This window comes from Microtus oregoni, unplaced genomic scaffold (assembly GCF_018167655.1).
Source record: "Microtus oregoni isolate MIOR12 unplaced genomic scaffold, Mior012 000011F_ref0000422, whole genome shotgun sequence".
Taxonomy (NCBI): Eukaryota; Metazoa; Chordata; class Mammalia; order Rodentia; family Cricetidae; genus Microtus; species Microtus oregoni.
The window spans coordinates 43,521,118-43,535,554 of NW_024543070.1; positions in this window are offsets into that span (position 1 = coordinate 43,521,118).

Below are 14,437 nucleotides of genomic sequence, written 5' to 3' on the forward strand. Positions count from 1 at the left end.
TCTCTACTGTGTTATAGTACAGATAAGCAAGGCAGCATAAGTTAGCCAAGGAAAAGATCATTTTTGCAAAAAGGGAAGGACAATAACAGGAGTGGAAAGGGAGGTATCTGGGAGGATAATGAGGTGAGCGTGACTAAAGAAGTACATATAATTGTTATCCCAACATGTTAGGTATGCTATCACAATTTTCAACAAATAATGCTTATTTTTTTTAAATTTGGCCAAAAGAAAAATCTACAAATTAAAGAAATTTAAAAACTACATGATTAAAAATGAGAAGGTTTTCATATAAAAGCAGTAATATCCAGTTAGATTGTATAAATAAATAAATCAGCCAGAAAATTGAGTTTGTTACTTGTAAGCACTCCATTAGTTATGGGAAATAATGACAACAAAGCAACAGGGATGATGTATATAGTTACTCAAAAAAGAAAATTCTTGACCTAGTATCTATATACATCAAATATTACCTTAAAGTTAATGTTACCTTAACATTTCTTTAAATGAACAAAAGTTATGGATATCTATGAGGAGCTATGATAGTTAATTTAATTTTCAACAGGATCTAGAATCACCCATGAGACAATCACCCATGAGCCTCTGTGGCATGCTTGTGAGAAATTTTCTACATTCGGCCAATTGAAATGGGAAGTCCCACCCTAAATGTGGTCAGCACCATTTGCTGACCATAGGTTCCAACTGTATAAAAAGAAAGCTAGTAGAATATCAATGTTCATTACCCTCTTTTTCCTGCATGCAGAAGCAATGTGAATAGTTGCTTTCTCAAGCTCCTGATATGATCACTTCCTTTCATGTTGAACTTTAACCTTGAACTATGAGTCAAAAACATTTTCACCTTTAAGTTGATTTTGTCAGGGCATTTTATCACAGCAATGAGAAAACCAAATAATGCACAATGTTTCTCTAATATTAGAAATCACATTCTTCAAACATATTTAAAGATTGAAAGTGGAATATTAAGGGTTATACATAGAAATGAAGATAACAAGAATGCTACATTTTATGGTAAATATAAAGACCTTCAGATTTGCTATTTAATTTATTTAAAACTTTTATTTTAAGGAAACTTGTTAAAACTATTCTGTATTAATAGCTAAGAAAATTGAAATGTGCGATAATGATTTTAAAATGTCAATAAATACTACTAAAATGAAATATGTTTTATATTATGTAAAATGACATATCATTGAATGTAGCATGTGATGTATTAGTCATATTACAAATCATGAAATCACCAGATAAAATTAAAGATGGTAAGAAAATTGTACAGTTAAAATGAAACATGAATATGTAATTTATATAAAAGAAAGATAAAGCAAGGGCTATTAAAGAACACATTGGTCAAAGAGAAAACAAAATAAAGAATTGTAGATATAAGTTCAAATATATAAATACTTACATCAAAAATAAATGGACTACATAGCATTCCATTGTGTATACACTACATTTTAACCATCTTTTAATCCTTTGATGAAATTAGTTTGATAATACCTTAACTATTATATATAGTGATATAGTATACTTATGAATGTAGGTGTCTCTACATAATAGTGATTTGTTTGTTATGATTTGTGTGTATATATAAATTGTATCACCGTAAGTTTTAATTTGAAATATTTTCCACCAAATTAAAACTCTGTATACATCAGGAAAAATATTGTACATCTTTAGTGATAGGTAGACTATAAAATAATTGCTGAAGTAACAATAAGAATGGTATTTACTCAAGAATCAAATTTGGAAGGATGTTGATCCAAGTGCACAAAGTTGCAGTTGAACAGGTGGAACAACTATTTGTTTTGATATTTATGGATATGTTGATTAGCCTTATTTAATCATTCCATGCTGAATACATATGTCACAAAATAATATATACTCAAATTATATATGATTATACATTGTATAAAACATTTAAGTCCAAAATAAATGAACAAATGAAGAATAATTGAACACAAATTGAACTAACAAAAGATTATAATTATCAAACTTTATAAAATAAAACCTATTTGGGTTCTAAGACAGATGCCATAAATGGATGGATAAATCGAAAACTAATATAACATAAATGCTATCAAACATGGGAACAAATAGAGAAAAAATAATTCACAATCATAAGTGGTACATTCATCAACATCTGAAGTTTATAGTAACAAATTCAATATTGAAGCAAAATTTGAACAACACAGACAAACCTAGAGTTAGAATTATAACTATAAATACAATTAGAAAACATATATTTTTTTACCAGTGACTGATAGAATAAATAAAAATACAAGCAAATGTATTAGAAGGCTTAAATATTAACAAACTTTATAAGCTATACATATAGGACACTACAAACATTTATTTCTTTTGATGTTTATGTAGATTGCTAATGACTATAGAAAAACTAATAAATCACAAAGAAAAACTAAAACTTAAACTATTCAATCATATTTTAATTAAATTAGGAATCAGTATAACTACATGAAAATTATAAGATATTAGAAATTATGAATTTTGATCTAAGTAATTCAGAGATGACTGGCATTATCAAAGGCAGCCACAGATAACTTGAAATATAATATAATGGAAATAAACAGAGGGACTTTTGTCTTATCTCTTTAACAGAAAGCATTATAACATGTAATTTTATTGCTGTAGATTTTTATACTACAAAAGAAAAATGTCAAAATTCAATTATCCAAAATGAATTCCAAACGTGCATTTGAAAAGACTACATTAAATCATAAAAGACCATAAGAAAATTAGAAAGAATTAGTGCTGATTCTTGGAAATGAAAACAGCAACGGAAATAATGCATATACACAATCTATACACTAATGAATGAAAAATACAAATTAACAATGAGATTTTTAAAATAACCTCATTCTAAATAAATATTCATTCAAATAAAATAATGATACTAGTGAAAAAATAATATTTTTTGTTCAATGGACAAGTTTCAATTAGATTACAATAATCAAAATAAGAATTCTAAATATTTATTAAATAAACTAAATGATTCTAATATTCAGAAAAAAGCAACAAGTAAATTCTAGGTTAGAAAATATTTATTTTTGATTCAGAAAATAAGGGATCTCATCTAAAAATTTTATGATTATTAAACATTTGCATAAATGTTAGAACAAATAAAAACTATAAATTGGTTGGAAGATTAGAGCTAGTAGAAGTTTTCTATATCACCTTGAGACTGATGTGCCATGAGACTGCCTCAAGTACTATAGTAGAGACTCAGCGAACAGGTGAACCCTGGGGACACTGGACTTTAGATTTGTAATAAACCAGACAGCCAACATGGAGCACTGTAGGTGTGGTAGGGAGAAAGAAATGTTCCTCTCAGTGAGTCTATAAGCAAAAGAGAGAAAATTTCAGTGACTTCCATGATTGCAGAATTCAGTGCTGTCCACATAAACAGAAAGCAAACAAGAAAACTGGGTTTTATTCAATGGGCAGGTACAGAAGATGCCATGACAGACAGCTGTCTTAAGAGGAGTCCTACTGCCTTAGCTCATTACTGTTAGTGATAAGAAGCCCCACCCCTGCACTTTGAGATCTCCTACTCCCAATGGCCCCTCATTTTCAGCAGCTAAGGGTGCAACCACCTCAGAGCCAAAGTAGGCCCTGAGAACAGACTGTAAATTGAACATAAGTTTAAGGACACAGGTCTGCTTGATTGAAAAAGTAATGATGGGTATATGAGAGTTTTGGTATGGAAGTATATGCAAGAAATATTTACATAGGCAATGCAAGATCACTTTAATTAAAAATAAGAACTATCAGCATAACCATATAACCCTTATTTAATAAATAGTAAGATGTTACTATCTTTCTGATTTTTGGCCCACTTCTCAAACTTTCCTACTGCATGAAAAGATGAATTAACAGCAGTTCCAAGCACTGCAGTGAAACCTTTATGAGTCCCAGTTCTCAAGGATGGCATACATATGAAGGTTGGGAAATGACTTTTGCAATTTAAAACAAGGCAATTTATACCTCTTATTCAATGTTTGTATCAAGTTGGCATTTCTCAAAGATATTGCCTGAAGCAGAAAAACATAATAAGATGGGAAGACAAAGTTTTTGACCGTTGGTACTGAACAAGCAGCATGAACAGGAGACACATAGCACGATGAATGCACTTGGCCAGAAAGTGCCTTTAATCAAGAGCTCTTCACAAACCTGAAATCTTCAAGAAGCTGTAGTGTATCTTTGTTGTCTTCTCATTTGCTTTGGGAAAATATTGTTTGTGGAATTTAATACTAGTATTTTGTTTTGTTTTTGAAAAGTCACAAATAATCCTCTCAAAGGATCTGTCTTTTTAAAAAATGTTTCCTCCAGAGGCCTTTCTTTTAAAGATACAATACAATATAAATTACACACGAAATAAAAAACCCTTAAAGGCATGGGCTAGTGTAGCTCATAGTATAATACTTGACTAATATGTTCAAGAATCTAGGTTCAATTCTTAGTGCTGCCAAAAACAAATATAAATAAATGAACAAACAAATAAACAAAAAATAAACAAACAAACAATATGGACTCACGTGGTATTGAATGAAATAAAATTGGATGTAATTTAATTTTTAGTACCACCACAATTGATGTTTTCTATGTTTAGAAATGTTCTGTGCTTGTTTGAGTTCAGTTTTCATTGTTAAATGAAGAGTTTGGGCTTTATTGTTGCTAAAAAAAAAAAAAAACCTTCTACCTCTAAGAAAGGGTTATTGTTTTATGCTCATAATAGTTGATCAAATTCCATGTTGATACAACAGACTCTCCTGAGTTTGGATGATGCCCAGTCCCATTTAGACCCCAAAGTCATTCAGCTTAGTACTGGTATCATTGCCATAGCATACTTTTTTTTTAGTTTATCATTTTTTTATTTTATGAAATAATCTTACACTTATTTAGTTTACTGTGGCCCTGGAACTTCATGCAAATTGTCAATTTTGCTGCTACAGACCCTCAGGTCCACACATTTCCTTTTTAACATCCTCATTTTCATTTATAAATAGTCTTGTTTTTTAAAATTTCATACAAGTTTATTTTAATATAAATTTATTTAAGTCACTTTGGGCCCAGCATGTCCTTGGGTTTCACCCACTCATCAAACTGCTCCGCTGTGAGGTAGCCAAGCTCAATGGCCGTTTCCTTTAAGGTGGATCCTTTCTTGTGTGCGGTCTTGGCAATCTTCGCTGCCTTGTCATACCCTATATGAGGATTAAGAGCTGTCACCAACATTAAAGACTCATTCATTAGCTTGTTAATCCTCTCAGTGTTGGCCTGGATCCCCACCACACAGTTTTCTGTGAAGGACACTGAAGCATCTCCCACCAGCCTGGCTGAGTGCAATACATTCTTAATCATCATTGGTTTAAAAACATTCAACTCAAAATGTCCATTGCTGCCTCCGACAGTAACAGCCACATGATTCCCCATGACTTGGGCAGCAACCATAGTCATTGCTTCACACTGAGTAGGGTTCACCTTTCCTGGCATGATGATCATGTTTTAAATTGAGAATCATCAAGCATACTTACCTACAAAAATTATATTTAAAATATTAACTCATTACCCATCTTACACACAGAATAGAAAAAGAAGTTGAGAACAAATGCAGATAACAGAGTCAGAGGCACCTTTTCTAGTATCCATTGAGTGGAGGTGAATAGCATACTTTTAAGAATAGTTTAAAAACTGAAAACTATTCACCTCCACTCAATGGATACTAGAAAAGGTGCCTCTGACTCTGTTATCTGCATTTGTTCTCAACTTCTTTTTCTATTCTGTGTGTAAGATGGGTAATGAGTTAATATTTTAAATATAATTTTTGTAGGTAAGTATGCTTGATGATTCTCAATTTAAAACATGATTAAATTTAGATCTGTGGTCATATTAAAATTTTGAGTGACTACAATTGGGCTTTGAAACTTACTGGCTGAGCAATCATTCCTAGAGATAACTGAATCAGACATCATGATTAAAAGCAGATTTTGAACTCTGCCAATGCAGCTTCCAGATATAGCCTAACAACGTATGGGGGGAGGGTAAGAAGGTGTCTTAAAAGATTCTAGCACAAGGAAATGATGGTTCTCTGGGCAAAACCACTAATCTGTTTTGATCTGAAATAATGATGTGAACACTTCAAAGGAAATTTAGATTTTGTATAAATTTGCTCTCCTGCAATTGCATAAAGCCCCATGATTCAGACTCACCTGATACAGCTCAAAGAATAGTGTCTAAATTTTTTTAGGAGTGCTTCTACTGTTCAGTGTGTTGCAGAGGACTTCAGTGAATTTCATCTGAAGGTCCTGCCTTTTTAATGAAGTGGGAATGATATTCAACTGGTTATACTTCACCCCCTGGGAAAATTAGAGGCTAGGGTAGAAACGCAATTGTTGTAGGACCATGATTGCAGTTCTCTATGGAATCTTATTCATCTAGGATGTTAGTGCTGTGTCGTCTGTCTGTGTTCCTCACGCCACACAATAATCTGGTGCTCTCACTTTTCCTATGCAGAACCTGATGTAGGGTGTCTTTTTTTGAAGATCATTCTTTACCTTTAAGTTTTGAGATAGGCTCTGCCACTGAACTTGAAGCTCATGGATTTGACTAGCCTGGCTGACTAATGAGTTTCATGGATCCACCTGTCTCTGGTCCATCAGTGCTAGTTACAGGAACGTAACACCACCTCTGACTTTTTGCATGGATTCTGGGTATCCAAGCTCAGGTCCTCATACTTACACAGCAGACACTTTACAAACTAGGCCATATCCCTAGTTCCTATGCATGATATATTTCACTATGAAAATAAAAATTTATATATCAAATAAATTTCCATAGTGAGACGTGATTTATAGAGTTTATTCAATGCCATACAGAAAATAGTTCGAGGCCATTTAATACAAAAAAGAGTTCTAAAATAAACATTTTGTCACATATTTCCCTTGCCATAAACAAAAGAATAAAAAGGAAATTAAAATTTTTACATGGACAAAAGTAATTTCATCATTGACACCTTCACTACACATGTATACTGCACAGTGATAAGACTATTTTAAAAATAATTTTCTTGAATAACGGCATATGTTTGTCAAGCCTCTAATAAACAAAGGTTCTGTTATGGTGTTTGTATGGGCTAATTTATCAGCCATATTGACTCCTTATAATAAAACTTTAAAATAAAAGCACAGCTGCCCCCTTCATAGGTTTTGCCCTGGTCCACATATTGTCTTCTGTCACAGTGTGATGTCCCAAGTGCTTTCATTCTCTATATTCCTCACAGCTAATTTGGACCCTCATGCTGCTTCTGAGTATATTTCTTCTCTGTACTTTGTATGCAATTTCTAAGTTGACTTTTTTCCCTTTAACTTTTAATTCATGATTTCGGTCTTCTCCTGGAATTTAACTATGGAAATGCATTCTTCCTTACAATAAAACCAGCTGTATTCACATTTGGCATATATCCGAAGTCAGTCAAAGTGTATCAGTTTCTAACAGAGTTCCAATTCAATGAAGAACAAACAGTTCTTCCACAGTCTCCAAAGTCAGGGTGATAGATTCACGCTTCACTCTGCGTTTCAAGAGTAGTAGCTACAAGTTGCTTGTTTTATTGAACAACCAGTGAGAAATTTATAGCAGCAATATTTTAATCATCATAGTTCTTTTTTATAAACATACCTTTAAAAATGCATTGATAGAATACATTGTCTATGTGTGGAGTTACGGTAGGTAAGAGCCATGGTGTGTGTGCAGGTCAGAGGACAATGCATATAAAATAATTTTTAAAAAAATCAGCTGAAGACCGGGTGGTGGTGGTGCACGCCTTTAATCCCATCACTCAGCAGGCAGAGGCAGGCAGATCTTTGTGAGTTCAAGGCCAGCCTGGTCTACAAGAGCTAGTTCCAGGACAGACTCCAAAGCTGTAGAGAAACTCTGTCTCAAAAAATAAAACAAAAAAAAAATCAGCTGAAAATCATGAACTTAACCTTTGCTGAAACATTGCAGAGTAATATCATCTATTAGAAGAATGTTTTCTGTGGAACACAAATATAGCTTAAACATGCTACAGAACAGATTTAAGAAACCCCATTCTTGTTTATCTCTTAATAAATTTTATGGTTTGAATTGATGTATGGTATGTAAAAACAGATATCATCACTTCAGGAGCAGAGTTCAGGGACGACAAGGCTAGAGATATTCCACAGTAATTTTGGGATGTTTTAACTAGTACAAAAGACTGTGAAGCGTAAGAATCTATTACACACAGCTCTTAAAGTTGGACATGTGATATCTGAGGAAACACGGTATGATCTGGAGAGGAATCTTTTGTCGTTTGCTCATGCCTGCTCCTTATTTTCTTCTGAAGGCACTGATCACATTCATGAGTATTTTAGTTTGTAATCTAATTATCATCTGTGGTAGTTTGAATAGGTATGATCCCTGTAGACTCATGTGTTTGAATACTTGGCTCGTAGTGAATGGCACAATTGTTTGGAAGAAGTGTGACCTTGTTGGAGCAGGTGTGGCCTTGATGGAGGAAGTGTGTCACTGTGGGGATGGGCTTTGAGGTCTTATGCTCAAGCTATGCCCAATATGACACAGTCTCCTTCTGTTGCTTGTGGATCTTAATATAGAACTCTCAGCTCCTTTTCACGCACCATGTCTGCCTGCACACTGACGAGCTTCTTGACATGACAATAATGGATTAAACCTCTGGAAATGTAAGCCACACTAATTATATGTTCCTTTATAAGAGTTGCCATGGTATGAGGAACAGAAGGAGGGAGAACATGAGCAAGGAAGTCAGGACCATGAGGGGTGCACCCACCCACTGTGACAGTGGAACTGATCTATTGGGAGCTCACCAAGGCCAGCGGGACTGGGACTGAATAAGCTTGGGATGAAACCGAACTTTCTGAACATGGCAGACAATGAAGGCTGATGAGAAGCCAAGGACAATGGCACTAGGTTTCGATCCTAATACATGAACTGGCTTTGTGGGAGCCTAGCCTGTTTGGATGCTCACCCTCCTGGACCTGGATAGAAGTGGGAGGACCTTGGACTTCCCGCAGGGCAGGGAATCTGGACTGCTCTTCATTCTCGAGAGGGAGGGGGAATGGAGTGGGGGGAGAGGGAGAGGGAATGGAGTGGGGGGAGAGGGAGAGGGGGAGGGGAGTGGAGGGAAGGGACAATGTGTGGGAGGAGGGGGAGGGAAATGGGAAATGGGGAGGAGGCGGAAATTTTTTTTTCAACAACTAAAAAAAATAAACAAAAAAATAAAGAAAAAAAATTATCGAAAAAAAAAAAGGAGTTGCCATGGTCATGGTGTCTCTTCACAGTAATAGAAACTAGCAATGACAAGGGAGAAAGGATTTATTTGTCTTACACTTCCACATTGCTGTACCTTACTGGGGGAATTCAGGACAGGAACTCAAACAGGGCAGGATTCTGGAGGCAAGAGCTGATGCAAAGACCATGGAGAAGTGCTGCTTTCTGGCTTGCTTCTCTTGGCTTGGTCAGCCTGCTTTCTTATATAAGCCAGGACCACCTGTTCAAGGATGGCACAACCCACCATGTGCTGGGCCCTCCCCCATTGATCACTAATTGAGAAAATGCCAAACAGCTGGATCTCATGGTAGTATTTCTTCAAGTGAGTTTCCTTCCTTTCTGATGACTCTAGTTTGTGTTAAAGTCATACACAAAACCAGCCAGTATGATACCCAATCAAATTGTGCCACATTCAATACTTGCATTATTATTCCTGTGTGTTATGTTCACATTAAATATATAGTTTAGCTGAGCTGTGGTAGTGTACACCTTTAATCCCAGTTCTTAGGAGGCAAAGGCAGGTGAACCTCTGTGAGTTCAAGGCCAACCTGGTCTACAGAGCAAGTTCCAGGACAGTCAGAGCTGTATCACAGAGAAACCCCATCTTGAAAAACAATATATACATTCAAAACTATAAAAGCTTTAATTTATTGTAGCTTGATTTCTAGAGTTGTTATTGAAAATATGGTGCTACTTTTGATTATTGATTCTTTATATGTGAATTTCTTTTTTTCTTGGCAACTTTTGAGTTACATTTTCTCTCTAGTGTTCTCAAGTTTCTTACTGACTTTTTTCTTTCTTTTTTTTTTTACAGGAGTCTTCTACTTTATTAAGTTGAACACCTACAGGTCCTTTCCATATAGAAATTCAAAATTTTCAGTTCTGGAAAGCCCAAATTTCATATTTTGGGGCAACTTCCATATTTCTATTTTCTCTGATTCTCTTTAAGCTATGGATTCTTTTGTTTCATCATTTGATTCCCTTATTATTTATTATCTGAATTTTTATCATCTGACTTTTGGGATATTTTTTCAGTTTATTAATATAATTTTAAAGAATTTTTATAATTTTATTTTCTTTTTGCCTTCTGATAATCCTTTTTATTCTAACAACTCCTTTATAGAGCTTTATGTTCTTGTTTTATAAATAAGTCCTCTTCTTTTACAATATAATCAATCTATTAAAAAAAGCTTTATTCTACCCCCCCATATTTTCTATGAATGTAATTGTTTTGGTCTCCATTTTTTCTGGTTTTCCTCCAAGTACCTGAAGTCTCTGTTTGTCAATATTTAAAATGAAGCGCTAAAAAGTAAATTGTGAAGTGCTGGAGCTGACTTAGCTCTATGTCAGTTGCCAAGTCTAGGTGAACCTTTAGCCTCACTGCAGGACTATTTGTTTGTGTTATCTCATTGTAAGGAACTGAATCCCATTATCAATGGGTATTTTCTTGAGTTCATCAGCTTTCCCAGAGAAATCTTGGTGTCTGCTTTTGGGGAACAGTAGTTAGTTCTAATTGACAAACTGAATTGTGTAAAGGTACTATGACTTAAATCTTCAAGAATGTAGATTTCCACATCAAGCTCTCATGTTTCCATGTTGCCTTACTGCCTTACCCTAAGGTTGGCTCTCTAGAATAGAGTATCGCTCAGGTGCAATCCTCCCAGTATACAAACCTTGCTCTTCTGCCAGAGTGAGAGTTTAGCATGGAGGACAGTTAATCTCCATCTTCTGTAGGCTCTTACCAGTCTTTTTAGCCTACTCTCTCTGACTGCTGAACCTTTCTGGAGTTCTGATTATAGCAGTTTTACTTTTGCAAACATTTGTTTATAACCATCCAGAACAAAGTATAGCCAGCTCAGAACTATTTCAAGGGATGAGAAAGTTTTCAGACTGGTAAAAAGGAGGAGATGCACCATTTTCTTAAACCATGCAATGCATTTTTAACTTTTCTGGCAAATTTTGGTTCAGGCAGAACAAATTATGTGAAGACAATGCCACATTTCTTTGTGCTTCTTAATGGTACCTGGTATAGTGGTATATTATTTTATTTATTAAAACTTACCTGAATATCAGAGGGCAAAGCAGGCATAGTAGTCAGCCATACAGATCAGGCAGTGGTGTCACACATTTTTAATCCCAGGACTCAGAAGACAGAGACAGAGGGATCTCCATGAGTTCTAGGTCACCCTGGACTACACAAGATTGAATCTGTCTAAAAGAGAAACAGAGCCCGCGCAGAGATCCATCATGCTGGGATTACATGCCTTAATTCCAGCACTAGGGAGGTGGAGACAGGAGTGATATGGTTAGGCAGAGAGTGGAATATAAAAGGGAAGAGACAGGAACTCAGTGGAGTGTGGAGTTTGAAGTTGGTTGAGAGAATCAGGATTACCCCTTTGTTTATTGAAGCCTTGGTAGAGATAAAATCTCTTTAGTGACTTGACTGTTTTGTTTTTCTGATCTTCAGCTTGAAACCCAGTATCTTTCTCTGAATTTTTATTATTCATGATACATTGGCATCCAATATTTGTTGTATAAATTCACACACACACACACACAAAAAAAAATTTGTGACTTTACAGCCACCTACATAAGCTAGAGCTACAAGCGGCTGGAGTCATTGTCTTATCAACTAGATTTTTCTTTTTTTTTTCTCCTGCCAGGCTCTCCCTGAACCCCTTTCTCAGGCTTCTGCCAAACTAGGTAGCTAACTTGAATTTCAGTCAGGTTTTTACTGTTCTACGTAGCAACAATAAGCCTCACATCTTCATCAGCATCGTCAGCAGATTTGGTAAGATAATTGGGAATCTTTAAAGGGAGGAATTATTTAAAAGAGAGGGATTTTTCCCTCATTAAAAATGGGGAAAAGCATTAAAATGGAGGGATTTGGGTCTTTGACTGATAATATGCTGGACAGTTTGAAAATAGAAAGATTGAATGAGAGGATAACTAATTTAGATGGGATTTAAGTAATGCCAAATGTAAACATCATCAGCATTATCAGTACTGTTTTATCACAAAAAAAGTTGGTTAATCTGAGTGTTAAGATACAGGCCTTAGAAAATTTAATAAAACAGATTTCAGAGATATTCAAGTCCAAACAGAGGAATTTAATGGAGAACAAATTTCAACATTGAATTATAAGAATGTAGAGGAACAGCCTAAGGTTTTCAAACAACTGACCTTAATATATCCTGTAACTATACAGGAATTGCCAACTGAGTGAGCTCCTGTGCCAATGTTAGATTTAAGAAGATTCAAGGAAACAATAGTCTTATATGGCATATATTTTTGTGAAGTAAATGTTAAACTTGTAGTCAGTTTGTAATAGAATTATCCCTAAAGACTGGATTGAGTTGGTTAAAACTGTTTTAGAGCCTGGTCCACAATTACAATGAAGTATCTAGTTCAGAGTGAAGGCTAAGACTTATTGAATAACAGAGTAAAGCTAGAGGTATGGAAATCTCCCAAGATAAAATTCTTAGAGAAGGAGATTTTCTTACTGTAGAAAGGCAATCTCTACATGATGGTCACATCCTGACTTTATGTCATGCAGTAGCTTTGGATGCTTGGTACAGAGCTAAAGAAGTAGGAAGGAAGATTGAATCATTTACTAAAGTCATACAGAGCCCAAAAGAAACCTTTACAGACTTCTTACAAAGATTGACATCAACAGTAAGTAGAATGATAGCAAACTCAGAAGTTAGACAAATAGTAATTGAATCTCTGGTTTTTTAAAATGCTAATTCTCAATGCAAAAGGATAATTAAAGGCAAGATAAGGACTTTTGGAGAAATGGATCCAAGATAAAATTAATATTGAATTTCATGAACATGATGATACTTGGATAGGAAAGGTGATTTCCAGAGGTCTGAAGAAAAGTTGAAATGTCAAGTGTTTCAATCATGGCAAACAAAACCAACTTAAAAGGGACTGTGGACAGGACATTCCTAGAAACAGTGCTTTTTTTCTAAGCATAATCCATTCAGAAGATTCCTCCCTTCTGGATTATGCAGAAGGTGTGGCAAAGGGAGACATTGGGCCAATGGATGCAGATCAACAAGAGATATTCAAGGTAACTCCATGAGGGGCCTCTTGCAGGCCCCTATGACAAATTCGGTTCAGTTGTTTCCTGTCATCATAGAGGAAACTCCTTTCAAGAGCAATTAAAAACCTAATACCTAATTTAAAAAATCACACTGCTTTGGATAATAGAACAGTTATAAAAGAGAGAATAAAAAATTCAGAAGAAATCATAAAGTGAGTATTTTGGCAAAATTCTGTAAATGAACAATGACCAAAATAAAAATATGAATGAATGACTTTGTTATTGAAGGTCTAGTAGACGCAAGTGCAGATGTAATAATACTTTAATCACTGTTTTGGCATCCAAATTGGCCTCTTTAGGATGTAAATGTTCAGTTTTACGAATCAGAACTTTAAAGCAGAGTACAAGATGGGCCAGAAGGAGAGAGAGGAATATTAAAACCATAAATGACTAATATAGCAATGAAGTTGTGGGGAAGTGATTTCTCACAACAATGGAATACTCAGATAAACATCCCCCCAATCTTAGAAACAAACAATAAATTAATGTATGTTTCTGGGAAAAATATTACAAAATATTATAAAGAACAGTCGCTGACCATTCACACTCTTGTTCAACACTCCTACCTTTAAAATGGTTGACAGACAACCTGTATGGGTTAAGCAATGGCCTTTAACAACAGAGAAACTACAGGACTTAGAACACCCAGTACAGGGGCAACTAAATGCTCAACATATTGAAGAATCAACTAATCCATAGATTTGTTGCTAAAAATCAATATGGAAAATGATAATAGATCTAAGAGCTGTTAATAAGGCAATTCAGTCAATGGGCTCTCTACAGTCTGGCATTCCTTTGCCTTCTCTATTGCATAAAGGATAGCCTCTTATAGCTACTGATTTAAAAGATTTTTTCACTATACCTTTACAAGAAAAAGAGAGAAAAAAATTACCTTCACAATGCCTACTTATAATAGTTCTCAGTCTACTAAAAGATATCTTTTAAAGGTTCAAGGTTACAAGAGTGAAACCATGA